This window comes from Felis catus, chromosome B2 (genome assembly GCF_018350175.1).
Source record: "Felis catus isolate Fca126 chromosome B2, F.catus_Fca126_mat1.0, whole genome shotgun sequence".
NCBI classification, from domain to species: domain Eukaryota; kingdom Metazoa; phylum Chordata; class Mammalia; order Carnivora; family Felidae; genus Felis; species Felis catus.
This window is the reverse complement of record NC_058372.1, coordinates 70,427,361-70,449,367: the sequence shown is the minus strand read 5'-3', so window position 1 is coordinate 70,449,367 and position 22,007 is coordinate 70,427,361. Positions and strand designations below refer to the sequence as shown.

Here is a 22,007-nt window from a genome sequence, read left to right as displayed (position 1 = left end):
GTTCTCACTGGTGCTTTGCCTGGAGAAAAATGAAAAGTGATCTTTAGTAGCTCCAAACTCCTCAACCCCAAGACATAGCAAGACTCCGGGGGTTCTCTTTGTGGAGATGTGCACTTGGGAAACCACCTAGGTTTTCGTAACAGATTTCAAATGGAAGAACCATTCACTATTTTCCTGACATGACTGCTTATAATTTTGTAAGCAAACATAATAAGTGGTATTTCTGTTTGCCTCCTATATATTTAAAAAAAATTTTTAACGTTTATTTATTTTTGAGACAGAGAGAGACACAGCATGAGTGGGGGAGGGTCAGAGAGAGAGGGAGACACAGAATCTGAAACAGGCTCCAGGCTCTGAGCTGTCAGCACAGAGCCCTAGGCGGGCTGGAACTCCCAGACCGCGAGATCATGACATGAGCCGAAGTCGGACGCTTAACCGACTGAGCCACCCAGGCTCCCCTGCCTCCTATATGTTTTATTAGCAAAAAAATATTACAACACAAAGTTTCTTCTAATTTAAATGTTTATTTTAAATGTTTAAATGTTTTCTTTTATTTTAAATGTTTGAGTGAGAGACAGAGTGCGAGTAGGGAAGGGGCAGAGAGAGAGGGAGACACAGAATCTGAAGCAGGCTCCATTCTCCGAACTATCAGTAGAGAGCCTGAGGCAGGACTTAAACTTATGAACTGTGAGATCATGACCTGAGCCAAAGTTGGACGCTTAACGGACTGAGCCACCCAGGTGCTCCACACAATCAATGTTTCTAATTATATACTCCAAGAACTTCATTAATGTTCAGGATACTTTGGAATTCCAATTCTATTAAATTTGGGAAATCTTTCAATTTCTCTCAGGAGCGTTGTTTTGTCCTTGGATTAAATAGTAATGTATGTTTGACTTTTAATTTTTGGTTGTAAGTTAAAAAAAAAACCTCAACAAATTTTGATATGAGCTAAACAGATCCAGAAGTGGGAGTTGGCATAAGATTCAGGGTGTCACTCGTCCTGTCTGAATTTATAAGTAAGAAGCAATTATTCTGCTGAAAGAGAGATTTTACGGGTAACATCAAAGGATGACATCAGGTTAAATTTGCAATAACATTCCTAGATAATGAAAGCAGATGGTTAGTTTTTGGAATGTAAAGAAATCTAGATGTGGATTTCTTCTGGGAATGATGTAACATTTGACATATAAGACTCTGGTATCTTATGATCAGTAAATAATGGATTTGAGCTTGTCAGCATGTCCCCTATCTGGAAGAGGTCATGGCAATGAAAGTAGAGTCTCTCAAAATGGAGGAGAAATGTTATGCAGAGCAGAATGGGTATTTTTAGCATTGGTTTTCTACAGCAAGAAAAGCATATAACTTGTAAGCCCTTGGTAATTCCTATGCTGGGATAAACCAAACAAAAGCTTATGACTGAATAAAAATGAGACTGTGATAGAAGAAAGAAAAAAATAGAATTGCCCCAGACTAATTAATGACAAAGAGGAAAAAGTCAGTCCTTTTGGAATTTTTAAATATAATTAAGAGACAGAATACATATTAGCTATTTTGAGTTGACAACTAAAATTTGGCAACTAAATTTAAAGCTGGCAACTGAAAAAATATATACAAATCTTTGACACTCAATCAAATATTAATGAAATATACAATAAATGCTATTTACATGCTATATTTGGACATAAATGTTAAAAAATTTAAATGCCAAGGCCTATGGTTAAAATGAGAGGCTATTCTGATATTTGGATAAAATAATTATAATATCAAAAATTCGAATCAAATTTGTAAAGAAAGGTGCCAATTCCTGCCTGTAAACTCACATCTAAAAATGATGGGGCCAAGAAGGGAGTGGCATGATATATTCAAAGAACTGAAAGGGAAAATCTATAGCCAAGAATACCCTTTCTGGTAAGGCTATTGCTTAGAATAGGAGAGGTAAGAGAACTTCTCAGACAAAAACTAAAGGAGTTCATGACCACTAAACCAGCCCTATAAGAAATATTAAAAGGGACTCTTTGAGTGGAAAAAGACCATAAGTGATAGCATTAAAATAAAAAAACACAAAAGCAGTAAAAGTATTTCCATAAAAATCAAAGGATTCATAAAACAAAAGGATGTGAGATATGACACTATATACCTAAGATGTGTGTGAGAGAGGAGTAAAGAGTAGGTTTAAACATAAGTGACCATCAACTTAATATAGACTGCTATATGCAGAAGATTTTATATATAAACCTAATGGTAACCACAAACCCCAAACCACTAATAAATATGCAAAGAATAAAGAGAAAGGAACCTAAGCATATCACTAAAGAAAGCTAACAAACCATGAAAGAGAGCAAGAAAAGAATCAGAGAAAATCTATAGAAACAATCACAAAACAAGTAACAAAATGACAAAAATGCATATCTATCAATAATTACTTTGAATGTAAATGAACTAAATGCTCCAGTCAAAAGATATAGGGTGACAGAGTGAATAAAAAAACAAGACCCATCTATACGCTGCCTACAAGAGACTCATTTCAGACCGAAAGGCACCAGCAGATTAAAACTAAGAGGATGGAGAAACATTTATCATGCAAATGGATTCCAAAAGAAAGCTGAGTAGCGATACTTATATTGGACAAAATAGATTTTAAAACAAAAACTATAACAAGAGACAAAGAAGAGCACTATATAATCATAAAGGGGACAATCCAATAAGAGGATATAACAACTGTAAATATTGATGCATCCAACTTGGGAGCACCCAAATACATAAAACAGTTAGTAACAAACATAAAGGAAATAATCAATAGTAATTCAATATTAGTAGAGTACTTTTACACCCCATTTACATGGATGGACAGATCATCCAAATAGAAAATCAACAAAGAAACAGCAGCTTTGAATGACACACTGAACCAGATGGATTTAACAGAAATATTCAGAACATTCCATCCTAAAATAACAGAATACACACTTTTTTAAAGTGCACATGGAGTATTTTCCCAAATAAGTCATATACTAGCCCACAAAACCAGTCCCAACAAATTAAAAAAAGGTTGAAGTCATACCATGCATCTTTTCTGACCACAATACTATGAAACTAGAAATCAACTGCAAGGAAAAGTTTGGAAAGACCATAAATACATGGAGGTTAAATAACATGCTACTAAACAATGAATGGGTCAAGCAAAAAATCAAGGAAGAAATAAAAAATTACATGGAAACAAATGAAAATGAAAATACAATGATCCAAAGTCTTTGGGATACAACAAAAGTGGTTCTAAGAGGGAAGTTATAGCAACACAGGCCTACCTCAAGAAGCAAGAAAAATCTCAACCTAATCCTGTACCTAACGGACCTAGAAAAAGAACAAATAAAACTCAAACCCAGCAAAATGAAGGAAATAATAAAGATTAGAGCATAAATAAATGATATAGAAACTAAAAAAGCAATGGAACAGATCAGTGAAACCAGGAGCGTGTTCTTGAAAAGATCAACAAAATTGATAAATCTAATCCTCTAACAAGACTCATTATAAAAAAAGATAGGTGACCCAAATAAACAAAATTATAATGAAAGAGGAATAATAACAACCAACACCACAGAAACACAAACAATTGTACCAGATTATTATGAAAACCTATATGCCCACACATTGGGCAGCTTAGAAGAAATCGATAAATTCCTGGAAACATATGACCTACCAAAACTGAATCAGGAAGAAATAGAAAATTTGAACAGATCGATTACTAGCAGTGAAATTCAATCAGTAATAAAAAAAGCTCCCAAAAAACAAAAGTCCAGGACCAGACAGATTCACAGGTGATTTCTACCAAACATTTAGTTATGAGTTAATGCCCATTCTTTTCAAACTATTCCAAAAAATACAAGAGGATGGAAAATTTCCAAATTCATTCTGTAAGGCCAGTATTATTATCCTGATACCAAAACCAGATAAAGACACCACACACACACACACACACACACACACACACACACACACACGAAAACTACAGGTCAATATCTCTCATGAATATAGATGCAAAAATCCTCAACAAAATATTAGCAAACCAAATTCAATACATTAAAAAAATCATACACCACAATCAAGTGGGATTTATTCCTGGGTTGCAAAGGGTAGTTCAATATTCACAAATCAATCAATGTGATACATTACATTAATAAAACAAAGATAAGACCCATATGATCATTTAAATGATGCACAAAAAGCATTTGACAAATTACAACATTAATGATAAAAACTCTCAACAAAGTAGGTCTAGAGGGACCATACTTAAACATAACAAAGTCCTTGTATGAAAAACCCACAGCCACCATCATACCCAATGGTGAAAAACAGAGACCTTTCCCCTAAAGTCAGGAAGAACACAAGGATGTCCACTCTCACCACTTTTATTCAGTATAGGACTGGAAGCCCTAGCCACAACAATTAGACAACATAAAGAAATAAAAGACATCTAAATTGGTAAGGAAGAAGTAAAATTTTCACTATTTGCAGATGATATGGTACTATCTTTAGAAAATCCAAAGACTCCCCCCAAAACCTACTAGAACTGAAAAAGGAATTCAGTACAAAAATCTGCTACATTCCTATACACTAAAAAGAAGCACCAAAAAGAAATAAAGAAAACAGTCCCATTTACAATTGTACCAAAACCTAAGAAATACCTAGGAATAAAGTTTACCCAAACCCAGAAATAAACCCACAGTTATAGGGTCAATTAATCTTTGACAAAGGAGGAATGAATATACAATGGGGAAAAGATCATTTCTTCAACAAATGGTGCTGGGAAGACTGTACAGCTACATGCAAAAGAATGAAACTGGACCACTTTCTTTCATCATAGACAAAAATAAACTTGAAATGGATTAGAACTAAATATGAGACTTGACACTATAAAAATCCTTGAAGAAATCACAGACAATAATCTCTCTGACATGAGCCATAGCAACATTTTTTTAGATATGCCTCCTGAAGCAAAGGAAATAGAAGCAAAAATAGACTATTTGGACTACATCAAAATGGAAGTTTCTGCATAGCAAAGGGAACTATCAACAAAACTAAAAGACAACATACTGAATGAGAGATGTTTGTGAATGACATATCTGATAAAGGGTTAGTATCTAAAATATATAGGGAATTTATACAATTCAACATGCAAAAACCCAAGTAATCCAATTGAAAAATGGGCAGAAGTCATGAACAGACATTGTTCCAGAGAAGACTTACAGATGACCAACAGACTCACGAAAAGGTGATCAACATCAGTAATCATCAGGGAAATGCAAACAAAAGTACAATGAGATATCACCTCATGCCTGTCAGAATGACATCAAAACATAAGAAACAACAAGCATTGGCAAGAATGTAAAGAAAAAAGAACTCTTGTACACTGTTGGTAGGAATGCAAATTGGTGTAGTCATTGTAGAAAACAGTGTGGAGGTTCCTCAAAATATTTAAAATAGAACTACTCTATGATCCAAGTATAGCACTACTGGGTATTTATACACACAAAAAATACCAGGAGCACTAATTTAAATGAATACATGCGCCCCTGTTTGTTGCAGCAATATTAGAATAGCCCAAATTATAGAAGAAGCCCAAGTGTCCATTGACTGATGAATGGATAAAAAAGACACACACACACACACACACACACACACACACACACACACACAGATGACTATTTGGCCATAAAAAAGAAAGAAATCTTTGCCATTTTCAACAAAATGTAGAGCTAGTATAGTGCTGAGTGAAATAAGTCACTCAGAGAAAGACAAATACCATATGATTTCACTCATGTAGAATTTAAGAAACAAAACAGATTAACATAGAGGTAAAAAAAAAAAGAGAGACAGAGAGAGGCAAACCATCAAACAGACTCCTAACTATAGAGAACGAAGTGAGGGTTGCAGGAAGGGAGACGGGTTAAATGGGTGATGGGCATTAAGGAGGGCACTAGTCATAAACATTGGCTGTTATATATGAGTGATGAATTACTTCCTCTGAAACTAATCTTACACTATATGTTAACTAACTAGAAACTAAACTAACTAAAAAGAAACACAACAAACAAGCAAAAGAAAAAAAAAAAAAAGAAGAGAGAGACAGACCAAGAAATGAACTGTTAACTATAGAGAACAAACTGATGGTTACTAGATGGGAAGTGGGTGGGTGGATGGGGGAAATATGGGATAGGGGTTAAAAAGTACACTTATCATAATGAAATAAAATAAATAAAAATAAAATGTGGGTCACCTTGGTGGCTCAGACGCCTGACTGAAGTCTGGCTTAAGCGTCAGACTTCAGCTCAGCTCATGAACTCACGGTTTGTGAGTTTGAGCCGAACATCGGGCTCTGTGCTGACAGCTCAGAGCCTGGAGCCTGCTTCTGGTTCTGTGTCTCCCTCTGTCTCTGTTCTTCCTGTACTTACACACACACACACACACACACACACACACACACACACACACACACTCTCTCTCTCTCTCTCTCTCTCTCTCTCTCTCTTTCTCTCTCTCTCTCTCTCTCGAAAATAAGTAAAGACTAAAAAAAATTGAAAAAATAAAATGATAAAAAATAAAAGGATAAAAGATAAAATAAATTAAAATGGTAGGGCCAGAGATGGCACTACTTTTTAAGAAGTGTTTGAAAACTGTGAATTTGACACAGTGTTGGTCAGCAGTCCTCTGCTGTTGAATAGGCTAGGAATTTGCAAAGACACATGCTGACTCATACAAATGTTCCCCAAGTCATACCCTCACCTTCTTTATTCTCATGTTGGTCATTAGCCTTGAGTATCTCTACCCCATGGATGTTTGTGTTTATGTCACCTCTATGAGCCTTCCCTGTGGAATCAATTGCTCCTTTAGTATTTGCATTTATAAATTCTGGCCTGTATTCTAGTATGAATACATATATTTGTTTGTCCCTGCCACAGATGTAAGTTCCAGGGTATGAAGGTTTGCCCCAATTTTTATCACTTATTCCTGGTAGTAAGTAGCATATGTTATATACATGATAAACATTAAATAACTATTTGTTGCGATAGTAAACATAAAGGGACATTACACAATTAATTAGTTGAATAAAATCACACTGAAATCATATGAGGTTCTAATTGGAAGTGATTCTCTTGTCATTCTGCTCATGAAATGATATTTAGTATATCAATAGGTGTAGATGGTGTGCTGACTTGCTTAATCTAATTAGTATATCAATTCCATTTTGATTTTGTGAGATGTATCCAAGATATATCTTAACTCATAATTGGAATTGAATTGTCATAACATTTTATTAAGAAGCATGTCAAACTCATATCTCAGTTTAAATGAGGGAGCTTCATAATCTTGCAAGTGGACTTACTCAGATTTCTCCTAAGTCTTGGTAGGACAGTGCAAAGAAGAGGGCATGGCAGTATTTATGCAGGACAACTCAGAAATGTGAAAGTTTTCATTTTGAATTAATTACATGTGTCTTTTGACAGGTAGACATACTTAATGCTGAGGTGTTGAGGTACACAAATGTAAGAATAATCTGAAAAGTAAAAAGTAATTTAAGTTAGATTTTGTCCATCTAAATACTTCTCCATTTATCAACATTAATGTGTCCTCTCTTTGTCATCCCTATATACTGATAGTAGAGTTTCAGAATATAGAATATAAATCATTTACTTAAATCCACTGACTTTACCTTCACTGAACTTCAGCTCTCTGATGACACAAAGCCATCTATTCTCAGTGATGCCCCTCCATCAGCAAACCATTACATCACTGAAATTATACCTCATCATTTTGAGTTATGCTTCACCATTTGGGGCTATGCTACTTCTACAATGTCAAACTCTGGACTATAGTGACAACTATAACTTATCAAATGGATGCTATATTAGAGATCCTGACCGAAGTACTTTACATGTATTTACGTATGGATTCTCAAAACGATTCTATTTACCCCAGTCCCACAGTTAGTGAGGCAGAGCTAGGCTTTGGCTGCTCAAAGTCTGTCTTCAGGACATGTGTGTATTGCCTGTCAGTGAAATATCCTTATTTGATTTAAACTGCCATGACTACCACTTCTGCCAGCTCTTTGCTTTTTTTGCTTATAGCCTTCAGTATGTCATCCAGCAACTTGGTTCCACTCTTTCTTTCTAATGCTTTCCCACTCTATCTCACTCAGAATGGATTCAATGGTCATCCAATGCAACTATGCACTTTCTATTACACAGAAGTTTCTGCCCTGGACCTTTTATCCCCCACCCTCTGCCCCAAATGTAGGTAACCTATCACTTCAACAGATCTCCTTCTTAAGGAACCAACACTTTTTCACAAAATTATGTTGAGTAAATGCATTAAAAATTCAAGCTATCTAGACATATTTAGGTTCTTGCTATTATTTGTAAACTGTTAATTCAGTCCCTTGACTATTCTCTATTACCTCCCTTAGGGCAAATACACCCAAACTTTCCATATTTGTTAAGTCCTCAGTATCCTCAAGGTCTATCTCACATTTAGCAGATATACTTAATTCTTATTTTACTGAGAAATTTGTGTATACTTCCCTTTTTCAGCCTCACAGTTTTTCTCTCTTTAATTTCTCTTTTTATCCCCATTCTTAGAAGAAAAAAAGATTCTTCCATTTTAAGATTGACTTCTTTACCTGTGCTTTTGGTGTATTCCCATATAAGCTTTTCCTCTTAGTTGTTTATCAATTACTGTCTCCTGATTTTCCATCTTCCAACTGTCTGTTATTACTAATTTTTCCTTCTCAGCAAATTAACTCTTTTGGGTAATCTTTACTGTAGTAACTAAACAGAGTAGAATACAACACTTCTATACTTTGATCCTGTACATTTTAATTTACCTGTCTCATCTCCAGCCCTTGCTTCACTGAAAATTTCTTGAGAGTAGTTTACCTTCACTGTTTTTTCTTAATATCATTCCTTAATATCAATATATGCCATTAAGCCTATGATAATGGCCTAAGGCATTTACTTCATGTCTTCTTTTTTCCATCCTGATTGCTGATTAGCCTTCTAAAAATGGGAGCCTTGGTCTTTTAGAAAGCTCTAATTCATCTTACTGCCCCAGATGCATGTGAGAAAAGAGACTAGAACATAAAAGGACTAAGAAATTAAAAAAAAAAGACCATGAGAAGAATCTCTCAAATACAGGCTGTCTACAAAGAAGTAAGAATTTTTAATGTCTCTAAAACATTTCTACTAGCACTGAGGACAACCTGTATCTTGTCCTTGACACTAAGTGATGAAGGAAGTGGGGCCTTGAACTCTCTCTTTATATAGGAGGATGCCACTGGTTTTAGGGTTGTTCCAAAGCTAATGAGTCCTAGGCAATAATGGATCATTTACCCAAGAGTCCATCTGACTACCTGGTGGCTGACTTGAAATTGTGCCAGTTCCCAGGGCTTCCTCTGGCTGAGCTCATATATCTGAAACAGTATGAGCAAGCAGTCCATCTGGAACTCCAAAGGATGTAGGTGTGGATGAAAAGACTGATAAAGACCATAATTCATTATCTTTATTTGTATGTCATCCTTGCATAGGGGATGTACTAATTTTCTCTGCATTGTTCCAATTTTAGTATATGTGCTACCAAAGGGAGCACATAATTCATTATCTTTAATTTTATGTGTTTATTAGAGTTCTCATTTTACTTCAGATCCCTTGCCTCCTTTGGGACAACTCTGAGATGTAACTTACCCTCTGAGTTCTTGCAAACAAGTTGAGGCTGGGTTTAATCCTACATGAGGTTAAATTCACCTCATAAAACAGACATCCACGTGCTACTTTTAGAATTAGTTTTAAAAAACAAAATATGAATTTACCACTATGAAAAAAAAATAATTCTTCAAGATTCTTTCTATACCTGTCTTGACCTTGAGATCTAAGAAGGAAAGTAATGGGCTTCATGACTTATACGGTTGGGGACACTCACATGAGAAGAAAAGAAAACTTTAAAACATATCATTGGAGTTGCTTCTGCTTATGAGCTAGCACTGCCCATGGGAAATCATTTATAATTTTGTAAAGTACAGCTTCCTTCACGGAAGGAGTATTAGCACATCTTTAAATGAGTGATACCAAATCTTTCAAATGTCTACAGCTTTTACCAAAATTTGTGCCTATTACACAGCCCATGGATAGTCTATAATGTATCAAGTGGATTGTCATAACATCAACTATAAAGTGTGACAAAAATTTCAGTGATCTGTCAAATCTTTTTGAAATCTGAAGAACTTTATGGCTAAAACTAATATGTTGACATTTGATGAGTTGATAATCAGGATATAGGCATTCACTCAAAACCCTGGAATCAGTACTTCTCACTAAATAATTTTTTAAAGAAATAAGTAAGTTCTATCATAAACATAATTTTTAAAAAATGGAGCCCTTGAAAATAAAAGTACACCAAACACAGCTTAGAAAATTACTATTCAGGCTAAAAGTATACCACCACCAAAACTATTATGCCATACACACACTGGTGATTAATTTGATAAACGTATTTTTGAACAACTCTTCTATTTTCTAACATGCAAGTCCTATCATCATTTAGTAAAAACAAAAACCATTACCTTGACTGAATGCGATTACTCACCTCACTGCTATATTGAAATATGACTATGTTCTCAGTATTGCTTTGTAGTTATTAATATGCAGTAAATGGTTTAAACCATATAAATTTAATTCTAGAGATAAGAAAATATCTTGAAGTAAGTGTGGTTTTACTATTAATATAACTCACTCTGCCCCCAATTTAGTATGTGACTTTAGATAATTCATTTTATGAATTCAACTTCATCATATGCTGCAAAATTTCATTTTTCATGAATTTATATTACTTATCTGTAAAATAGAGGCACTAAATTAAATATTCCCTAAGATCCCTCCTCCCTCAGAGTATAAAAACAATTATTAAGTAGAATATATTTTTACTATCAGTTTTCAGAAAGGGAATGGGAAATTGAGGTTTCCCAAACAAAACAAAATTTAAAATGCCCCTTGTGATGACATTGGAGGTTTGGTATGGAATAGCTTCTTTACAGAGTATGGAGGCTAAAGAGAACTGCTTCAGTACAATTTCAAGTGTCAGTAATTTAAGAGAAGTGGTTTCAGGCATTATTTCCTTCACTGAGTGAAAGTTCTTCAAATGCTTATTGAGATGACCTAAGTATCAGGAGAGAAAACAGTGAATCACTGATGAAGAAGAAATGAATCTTAAAGAGAATCCTAATAAAGCAGCATTTATCATTTTTTCTCCTTCATTTATTTGCTCAGTCTGAATGAACATTAGCTTCTTCCTTAGTGTGACTGATGCAGTTTTGAGATGGCATTCTTCTCTAACAGAACATGGTGAATGAAATTCAGATCCTTATGATGAAACAGGATTGTCAACATTTACAGTTTCCCTCTCCCTCTACTATACTTTGGTCAATTTGTAGATAGCACCTGATACATGAATTAATATTTTCATATGGTAAGATTGAGCAAATCAGGAATCCCCACTGGTTTGGTCAGTCTATTCTCTTTAGATTATCATTATTCAGCTTAAGCATCATAGAGAAAAAGTCTAGGGCCATCCTGACTTCTGGTAAATTGTTTTCTTGTCTGTATTTATTTGTGGTTTATTTTCATCTTCTCTTTGGGTTTCCTTTGTAGCCCTTTTGTCACCCCACCAGTTCTCCAGAGCTCTCTAACATAAAGTGATCTACTAAATTAAGTTTTTTAACACCTTAAATAGATACAATTTTTATTTGTAAAAAATAAATAAATAAAAATTAAACAAATAAAAGAAAGCAAGAATGGTTGGATAGGACACCAGAGTGTTCAGCTCAATAAAATTACATGGAATCAATATTTAGACCCAGACAGGAAACAATATTTAGACCCAGTACTCGTTGACCATAGAGGTTGTTCAGTCTCCAGGAGGTAGAACCCTGCAACACTGTGGCAAGTATATACTATAATGATTCCCTCAGTTCTTCCCAAAATGTTCATGCATTTATTTACTCAGATGATTACATAGTGAGTAAAAGAGAATACCCAGACATTTCTAGGCTGTTGAACACAGAAGACCTGAAATGTCATCTATTTTCCTTATCAGAGAGGTGACAAGTAGGGGAAGCCAGGCAATAAATAGGGTCCTTAACAATATCCAGTTTACACTGGGTCTATTAGGTCTGTGGTCTCGCTCTGGTCATTCCCCAATACCTGATCATTTAGCTGGATTGACATATTTGGCAGTTGTAGAAAACCTTACACTGAGTCTACCTGGGGTTGGTGTTGGTCAAGCCATCATATTAGGTAAGGCCAAGCGGAAACCTCTGATACTATATCCCCCACCACTTTGCCAAAGTAGAATAAAAAAAAATCCCTTCTATATCTAGCTGAGATGCAGCAACAAGTACCAATTTAGAGAACTAAAAGAACTGAAAAGAATGGGAAGAACTAAAAAGCTAAATGAAATATATGAAACAACAATTTCTAAAACATTGCCTATTTGGCAAGGAAGGACAGTGGTTCCCAAAAGAAGGGAAATAAATGTGGTGAATACTACAATCATCACAGCTTTCTGCCTGGATAGGGTTCCCAGGTTACTGTGCAGAGGAGAGAACCAGGTGGAGTCCAGCTGTCTTTTTGAGTGGAGGAAACAAAGATAGAAGTTGAGGGAATCCCAGGGTAACTAGAATTCTCAGGGGGCAAATACTGGAGAGTAGAGAGCATTGCAGAGAGAAAGCTCCAGTGATTCACAGATGGCATCTAGCAAGTCTTCAGAATGTGAGGAAATGATCTGAGGTGAGGGAAAAAACTATCCAAAAGGAGCAACATACAGAGATAACAAAAAGGTGGAAAGAGATTGTGTTTACCAGCCAGAGTGGAAAACCTAGTACATCATGGTTCATAGGGTGGAATACTCAGGAAAGCATTGCCTAAGTAATGAGGAAAAATTATTCCTAGACTAAATACTGCTCTGCATTCTCCTCAAAAGACTTAAAAGGCAAGTCTCAAGAGGATCAGATTCTTTCCAAGTAACTTAATTGCCTTATAGAACAAAGCTCTAGAATCTATCTTCTATCTATCTATCTATCTATCTATCTATCTATCTATCTATCTATCTCTACCTATCATCTATGTGTCATCTCTATATCTAGCTATCTATCATCTATATCTCTATCATCTATCATCTCTATTTATATCTTTAGCACATATTAAATTTTTAGTGATTTAATATACATCTTTCCGTAGAGTTAAATCTTTGCATTTGAAAGAGAAGAGTGCCTCTAATGGTACTAAGGGTAGATTATCTGGAAATGAGGCATCTGTGAGGAGCTGTCCACACTAAGAGGTCCTCTCAATGGCCCTGGTATCACACCCCATGGAACTGTGGTTATTAAACTTAATAATATCAATTCTGTGACCCCAATCAGATCTTTTGAATTGGAATCTCCTGATATTAAAAACAAATTTTAAGCTCATAAGTGATTTTGATGATTAGCTTTCTTTGAGAACTATTGATACTCTTGTCTATGCATTTTACCCATCATAATGGGCACAGTTTAGAGAAGAGTCCTGATTCTCAGATATCCTTGTCTTGCTTGTTGTGGGATTACTCCAGGATGTGGAAACAAACACTGGGAGCCTTTGCTCACAGGCACCACTCATTACATAACTTTTTCATTCAATATACATTTATTTGTTAAACATATTATATGGGCAAGGCCTTGTGCTGTACCATCAGGATATGAAGATAAATAAAATTGGTGCCTGATTTTAAAGAGCTCACAGTTTAAGTTCTATAATACAGCTATATATAGAAGGCATCAATTGAAATTTGAACTCTATTTTTATTTTTTTAAACTTATTTTTAAAATTTGGAATACTTCTAAAAATTTTAAGTTTATTATACTGAAAAGAGAGGGGGATTTTTCTTTCACATACAACTAGTTATTAAAGTAATACTTCTATTTCTCTTTATGCTTTACATGCTGTTGTCAATAGTTCTATATAAACCCATGAAATATTTTTAAGAGTAGTGTTGCTACTATAACCTATAACCTATAGTTGCTAACTATAACCTAAAAAAGTTTAATTCCCCACCCCCCCAATATGGCTGGAGTGGATATGTTCCAAATTGAATTATTCCATAAATAATAGCCAGAATCTTAAAGCATGACTTTCAAATATTAAAAATAAATGTGAATAGTTTTGATTTAATATAACATATTTTGTATGGGTTGGCCATGCTTTTCAAAATTTTTTTATTTTTATTTTTTTTAGAGAGAGAGGGCACAAGCATGGGAGAAGAGCAGAGGGAGAATCTAAAGCAGGTTCCACACTCAGCACAAAGCCCAACACAGGGCTTGATCCCACGACCCTGGAATCATGACCTGAGCTGAAATCAAGAGTCAGATGCTCAACTGACTGAGCCAGCCAGGCACCCTTTGGCCATGCTTTTCAAATAGGTACATAACTCCCTTTTATTTATTTATATTTTTTTCATAACTCCCGTTTGACCACAAGATTTCATAGACAAAAAGTTCCACATTGTATAAATGACTCAAAGGCATATGCCTGAGTTATCTAGATAACAGGAATTCAGCTTTTTCAGATTCCATCTGAAAGGTATGTGGACCATATCATACCTTCTCGCCAGAACTATCTTTTGGTATCAATGTGGACTGTGAGCACTCAGAACAGATCAGAATATTCATTGTTTTGTTAGAAAGCACCCAATATAAAAGAGACTCTTAAATACCAAGAACAAACTGAGGGTTTATGGGGGGTGGTGGGGAGGAGCAGAAAATGGGTGATGGGCACTGAGGAGGGCACTTGTTGGGAGGAGCACTGGGTGTTGTATGTAAGTGATGAAATCACGGGAATCTACTCCCCAAACCAAGAGCACACTGTATACACTGTATGTTAGCTAACTTGACAATAAATTATATTTAGAAAAAAAAAGAAAGCACACAATGCATGTTAATTTTTACTGGAGATCACATTGTTTACCAATCTGAGGGAAAAAAATGTCAGAGATTTTGATAATATGTTTTAGAGGTAGCTCTTTTGCAGACAATAGAAATAAATTATAAATGGCAGGAATGAAGACCTTGAGGATAAAAAAATTGGCTGGAAATTGTCATTAGCAAATGTCCCCAAGGGACCCCGCACTGTTTAAATTCAATTTCTAATTATTTAAGATTTTATTATATGTATTTTATTTCATTGTGCATGAGTACTTATGAAAAGTTAACTTAATCAGAACAAAAGAGAGAGGTCATTATGTGATGTGACAATCTGCTTTACTATAAAACCCAGAAGTAAGAAGAACTTTCCTTATGAATAAATTGTATGGACCGACACTAAATATACAAAATATTGCAGTCTAAAGTCAAAGCTAAAGGAGATATTTAATTGGTGACTTATTAGTTTTCACAGTAATTGTTTTCAACTGTTCTCTCTCTGAAATTATCTTCTGATTTTTGGTTATCTGCATGATTTTCAGATAATTATATGAAATGTCCACCTTTTCACAGAAGCCTTCCTTAACTTCCTGTTGTGAGGGAGGAAAAAAAGAAAGAAAGGAAGAAATCAAGACCCAAAGGAACATGCCAACTCAAATTAAATATAGAATTAACTGATTTTGTTTTGCAAAAGAAATACCCTGAATGCATACAGATAGCCAGCAGGTGGCTACAAAGCAGTAATGGATTTTCAGCTCTTTTTATATGGAATTAAAGCTACAGTTGTTATACATTATCCTACTTTTAGTATATAGTTGGTACATATTTATGATAGTATTTACATTGTTAGTATTTACATTATAAGCTATCCTGACGTTCTGTTTTATGTAATTCTTTAGTAGTACCTTCTATGGTTGCCTCTGACATGTATTTTGGCATTTGATTAGTCATATCCTTCAACATTCCTCAGTGAGGTTAGGCTAAGTACTGTTTTCTACATAACTAAATTAACCATCCAGTTGTGCTCATACATCTACCCATTAATTTTCTTCCTAGCCTTTTTGTTTTCTGTGTATTTTTAAATATGATTTATTGTTAAATTGGCTTACGTATGACACTCAGTGCTCCTCCCAACAATTGCCCTCCTCAATGCCCATCACCCATTTGCCATTCTGTGTATTTTTTTTTATTATTTCTTTGGTGTATTTCTCTCTCTCTCTCTATTAGGCTGTAACCTCCAGTGAAAATCAATGGATGCATGAATATTTTTGTGTCTATATTGGAGTCATAAATTCTAAATTAAATATAGAGACAACTATGCATATAGAAATTTAGATATATTTAAATTTTTTCCTGTTATATATATAATAACTATGTATTTGTAAAACTAAATATTCTTTGGTAGCAAGCAAATGCAAGTAGCTTTTCAAATGCTAATTATAAATGGATAATTTAATATTATTCTCTGAAATGTAAGGTTTGTGAAACTGCTACCATGTTTGTGAAGTGCAAATATATTTTCATACTAACATCTGCCATCAAGATAATAGGCTCCTATGGGGCGCCTGGGTGGCTAGGTCGGTTAAGCGTCCAACTTCAGCTCAGGTCATGATCTCGCAGTCCGTGAGTTCGAGCCCTGCGTCGGGCTCTGTGCTGACAGCTTGGAGCCTGGAGCCTGTTTCAGATTCTGTATCTCCCTCTCTCTGGCCCTCCCCCATTCATGCTCTGTCTCTCTCTGTCTCAAAAATAAATAAAGGTTAAAAAAAATTAAAAAAAAAAAGATAATAGGCTCCTAAAGTCATTGTTGCACTAAATGCTAATTTGAATGTAAATTAAAAAAAAATAAAAAATAAAATTTAAAAAATGAAAATAAAAAAATTAAAAAAAGATAATAGGCTTTTCTGTAGTTATTACATACAGCAATTACTCAGATGTACAACTTAAGCATGAAAGTTCAATTGCAGCAATTGCTGATCGCTTTTTCCTTCTCTGAATAAGAGTCAGTCAGTTAACATGCATTAATTGATGTTCATTTAAATTCATCTAGACTCAAAAACAATAGATAGTCTAAGAGGAGGCCCAGGCATAATGGTAAATTGATTTAGCTCTTGGTGGAGCAGAACTGGGAAAATAAGGGAAAGAATAAGGGGAAAATCTTTAGATTTCTGGCTTTTCAATTATGAGGTTATGTTAGACCACTTTGCCCTTTGTTTTAGTTTTTCTTCCCAGTGCTGATTGAAGATTTTTCTGTTTTGAATTCTGTGTTATCTATCTGACTGCTTAGGAGGATGTAACTGGCTAAGATGCAGCCCTTGTTTTGCTACAGCTGTGCTTTTCCACGTCCATTCCTGATGTTAATACCGAATGATTGGTAAATTGGGCCTTTGGGAAGAAATTAAGTGAGAGCATGGAAAATTTGCAATTTGGTAAATTCTTCTTTTCTGTTCTCACATGTGAAATATGATATGGAGAAATCAGGCTTTAAATGGGCGTTTCAAAAACTACAATGAGACAATCAATAAGGACATAAATTACAAGGCAGTTCAAGTGTATTTTCCACACTGGTAACACATCACTGGCATGAAGGAGATTCCAATATACTAGTAGAGGTACTTAATTCAATTTTCCCTTTAAATCCACTTAGTTTTATAGGTTTATTAATCATTCTGGAGACATAACTACATCCCTATTCTATTTTATATATGCATTTGTGTATATATACCTAATAGAAATAAGTATATTGTGTGTATATATATATATATACATGTAAGATATTGTGTATATGCATACATATATATATGCAAAATTGTGAAACATTTTCAGATAGCTTTTTCAGATTTTTTATTTGTATAAGTGGGGCAGGAGGAAGTATAGATATGAGTTCAATGGATATTACTCTTAGGACTTGAAAAAATGTATTGATCTTTATGTTTATCAATACTTTTCTCTTCCCTCCTTATGCAAATCAAATCATTATCTGAAAAAGAATTACCTGATCCTGATATATATATATATATATATATATATATGTGTGTGTGTCTCTCTCTCTCTCTCTCTCTCTATATATATATATATATATATAGAGAGAGAGAGACACACACATAGGGTTTCTTTAGGAATGGAAGTCGTAATGTCAACAGATTATTTACATTTTTTTTACTCTAAAAAGTTAACTCAAATATAGGAAGAAGAGAGATTCTAAATGGATCTTGTATGTTTAGGTTGTAGACTCCTACCTCAGGACAGGAAATGAAGAGCAATTCCACTTTCTCATAGATTTTCGGGGGTTATCCATTGTCAGATTTTCAAAAAATTGAGATTCCAAAAATTGTCTAAAACTTTGACATACTAATGTTGAATGCATTTTGAAGGAAAGGGGATCTAAACTACAAAAGGAAAAATATTGTCAAACAAAAATCTGTTATGTTTTCACTGTTTGAGGTAAAGAAACCAGCTTTTACAAATACTTGGTTATTATCACTACTAAGCAATTACTTGCTTATACAAATAATTACCTTTGTTTCTATTCATTTTGAAAAAATTTATTTTTTAAATTTAAGCAATATCAGCAAACTAAGGAAAAGCTTAAAATAGTGATGATAAATTTTGGGTTTGCTAAACTGCATTGAACCTTCAGAGTGTCAGAGAAGGAGTAAGAAAAACAAAATAAGAAAGAAGAAAGCAAAGACAAAGGGAGAGTGTAGGAGAGAGAAAGAAAAGGGAGAGGAAAAAAGAGTGAGAGAGAGAGAGAGAGAGAGACAGACAGAGACAGAGGGAAAGATGCTCCCATGAAGAGAAGAATAATAACCCCTGATGTATTCTTTCTTTCCAGGGCTCCTAAGTAGCATCATCAATAAATATTTCCTGTGATTGCATGAGGAATGTGAGCCAAGAGCTGTCACTGCCAGATATTTGTATTTATTTTGAGCAAAAAAAAAAAAAAGGAATTTAGGAATTGGCCTATTGTATTAGGATCTCCAGTTATTCCATTAAGACAAGTGGTAAACTTTAAAGGAAACTTGTGATCATCTAGAAGCTGACATTTGATTTCCCTGTGTTGCCAGTCCCCAGTATAATTTGTTGCCTCTAACAAAGTAGTAAACAGTGTTCAACTTAAGGTTAGGGCACAGAAAAAGTGGCTTCCCTATGAAAATAAAAACTACATCTCAAAAGTTGGCAGGCAGCACTGTTGCAGCAAAATTTATTGGGAAAAGATTGAAACTGCTTTTATGAATAGAACATTGAGAAAAGCAATATCAACAGAAATAAAATCTACCATGGTCATAATGTTCTTGACTGACAAATTAAGTCAGGTTAAATCCCTGTGGGACTTTGGTCCAAACCAGTATGTTGTTGGATAGTCATGTCAAGGGCCACCTTCTCCATTGATGTTTTTCTTTAATACTACTTTTTGACTGCCAGTATTTCAGTGATGGTCATATTTGAGTATCCTCATCAGATATAAATGTTGATGACTATTCCCATCACTCTCCCTCTTGGCTTCAAAGCCCCCACTGTTTCCACTTATACACTGATGACCCCTGAATTTGTAAGTGAAACCAATTCCTGACCTGGTCTCTGGGTCCCTTCCCTTCCTACCTATGTCTTTTGGTTGGCACATTTAGTCCATTTACATTCAGTGTTATTATAGAAAGATATGAGTTTAGAGTCATTGTGATGTCTGTAGGTTTCATGCTTGTAGCGATGTCTCTGGTACTTTGTCTCACAGGATCCCCCTTAGGATCTCTTGTAGGGCTGGTTTAGTGGTGACAACTTCCTTCAGTTTTTGTTTGTTTGGGAAGAACTTTATCTCTCCTTCTATTCTAAATGACAGACTTGCTGGATAAGGATTCTCATCTGCATATTTTTTCTGTTCATCACATTAAAGACTTCCTGCCATTCCTTTCTGGCCTGCCACGTTTCAGTAGAGAGATCAGTCACAAGTCTTATAGGTCTCCCTATATATGTTAGAGCACGTTTATCCCTAGCTGCTTTCAGAATTTTCTCTTTATCCTTGTATTTTGCCAGTTTCACTATGATATGTTGTGCAGAAGATTGATTCAAGTTACGTCTGAAGGGAGTTCTCTGTGCCTCTTGGATTTCAATGCCTTTTTCCTTTCCCAGATCAGGGAAGTTCTCAGCTATTATTTCTTCAAGTACACCTTCAGCACCTTTCCCTCTCTCTTCCTCTTCTGGAATACCAATTATACATAGATTATTTCTCTTTAGTGCATCACTTAGTTCTCTAATTTTCCCCTCATACTCCTGGATTTTTTTATCTCTCTTTTTCTCAGCTTCCATTTTTTCCATAATTTTATCTCCTAGTTCACCTATTCTCTCCTCTGCCTCTTCAATCCGAGCCGTGGTCGTCTTCATTTTATTTTGCAGTTCATTTATAGCATTTTTTAGCTCCTCCTGACTGTTCCTTAGTCCCTTGATCTCTGTAGCAAGAGATTCTCTGCTGTCCTCTATACTGTTTTCAAGCCCAGTGATTAAATTTTATGAATTTATTATTCTAAATTCACTTTCTGTTATTATTGTTTAAATCCTTTTTGATCAGTTCGTTAGCTGTTGTTATTTCCTGGAGATTTTTTTGAGGGGAATTCTTCCGATTGGTCATTTTGGATAGTCCCTGGAGTGGTGTGGAACTGCGGGGCACTTCCCTTGTGCTGTCTTGAATAACTTGCCTTGGTGGGTGGGGCCGCAGTCAGACCTGATGTCTGCCCCTAGCCCACTGCTGGGGCCACAGTCAGACTGGTGTGTGCCTTCTCTTCCCCTCTCCTAGGGGCGGGATTCACTGTGGGGTGGTGTGGCCTGTCTGGGCTACTTGCACACTGCCAGGCTTGTGGTGCTAGGGATCTGGCATATTAGCTGGGGTGGATGGGCAAGGTGCACAGGGGTGGGAGGGGCAGGCTCAGCTTGCTTATGCTCGGTGATCCGATTCGGGAGGGGCCCTGCGGCTCCGGGAGGGAGTCAGACCCCCCGCCAGAGGGATGGATCCGCAGAAGCACCACGTTGGGTGTTTTTGCGGTGCAAGCAAGTTCCCTGGCAGGAACTGGTTCCCTTTGGGATTTTGGCTGGGGGATGGGCAAGGGAGATGGTGCTGGTGAGCACCTTTGTTCCCTGCCAAGCTGAGCTCTGTCATCCGGGGCTCAACAACTCTCCCTCCCGTTGTCCTCCAGACCTCCTGTTCTAGGAGCAGAGCTGTTAGCTTATAACCTTCCAGATGTCAAGTCCCGCTTGCTGTCGGAACACACTCCGTCTGGCCCCTCCGCTTTTGCAAGCCAGACTCGGGGGCTCTGCTTGGCCGGCGGGCCGCCCCTCCGCCCCGGCTCCCCCCCCCCCCCCCCCCCGCCAGTCCGTGTAGTACGCACCGCCTCTCCGCCCTTCCTACCCTCTTCTGTGGGCCTCTCGTCTGCGCTTGGCTTGGGAGAATCCGTTCTGCTAGTCTTCTGTCGGTTTCCTGGGTTATTTAGGCAGATGTGGTTGGAATCTAAGTGGTCAGCAGGACGCGGTGAGCCCAGCGTCCTCCTATGCTGCCATCTTCCCCTCGGCAATCCTGAAACTTCTTTCCACATTTTAAACAGTGGTTATAGTATACTCTTACAGTATCTTCACTGGGAAAATATCTGGGAGAATGCCAAATGCATATATCTCTAGATGATACATGCCAGATAGTAATCTTAAACATAATTTTAAAATCTTGCTTAGCAGTCTGTAGTTCATTTCTCCTTCCTGGATAGAGGACTCAAGCATCATATAGGCCCAAGTTATTCTTTTGAAGTTTGAATTAGCCATAGTTATATGGGAATAATGAAATATGTAACCTGCTGAGGTAAGTAACTATGGAGGCAACATTAAAAAATGTATATTTAATTCATTTATAAAATATTCATTGAGTGTCTGCTGAGTACCAGGTATAGTATTAGGCTTTGGGGAGGCCACAGTGAACAAGACATACTTTCTATTCACACAGGCTTCATTCTGACAGGGGAGACAGAAAAACACTGAG

At 36.0% G+C, this 22,007-nt stretch overlaps 1 long non-coding RNA gene and 1 other non-coding gene across 2 annotated transcripts in view; one reads left to right on the top strand and one right to left on the bottom strand.

The window, feature by feature from the left end:
• The window catches only part of LOC109499749, a 273,969-nt gene that overhangs the window by 227,783 nt on the left and 24,179 nt on the right, over positions 1 to 22,007 (top strand). The gene's annotated exons all lie outside the window — the stretch shown is intronic.
• On the bottom strand, positions 9,532 to 9,639 carry LOC111560649. The gene has a single exon (XR_002742651.2). It is a non-coding gene; the product is annotated as a U6 spliceosomal RNA (small nuclear RNA).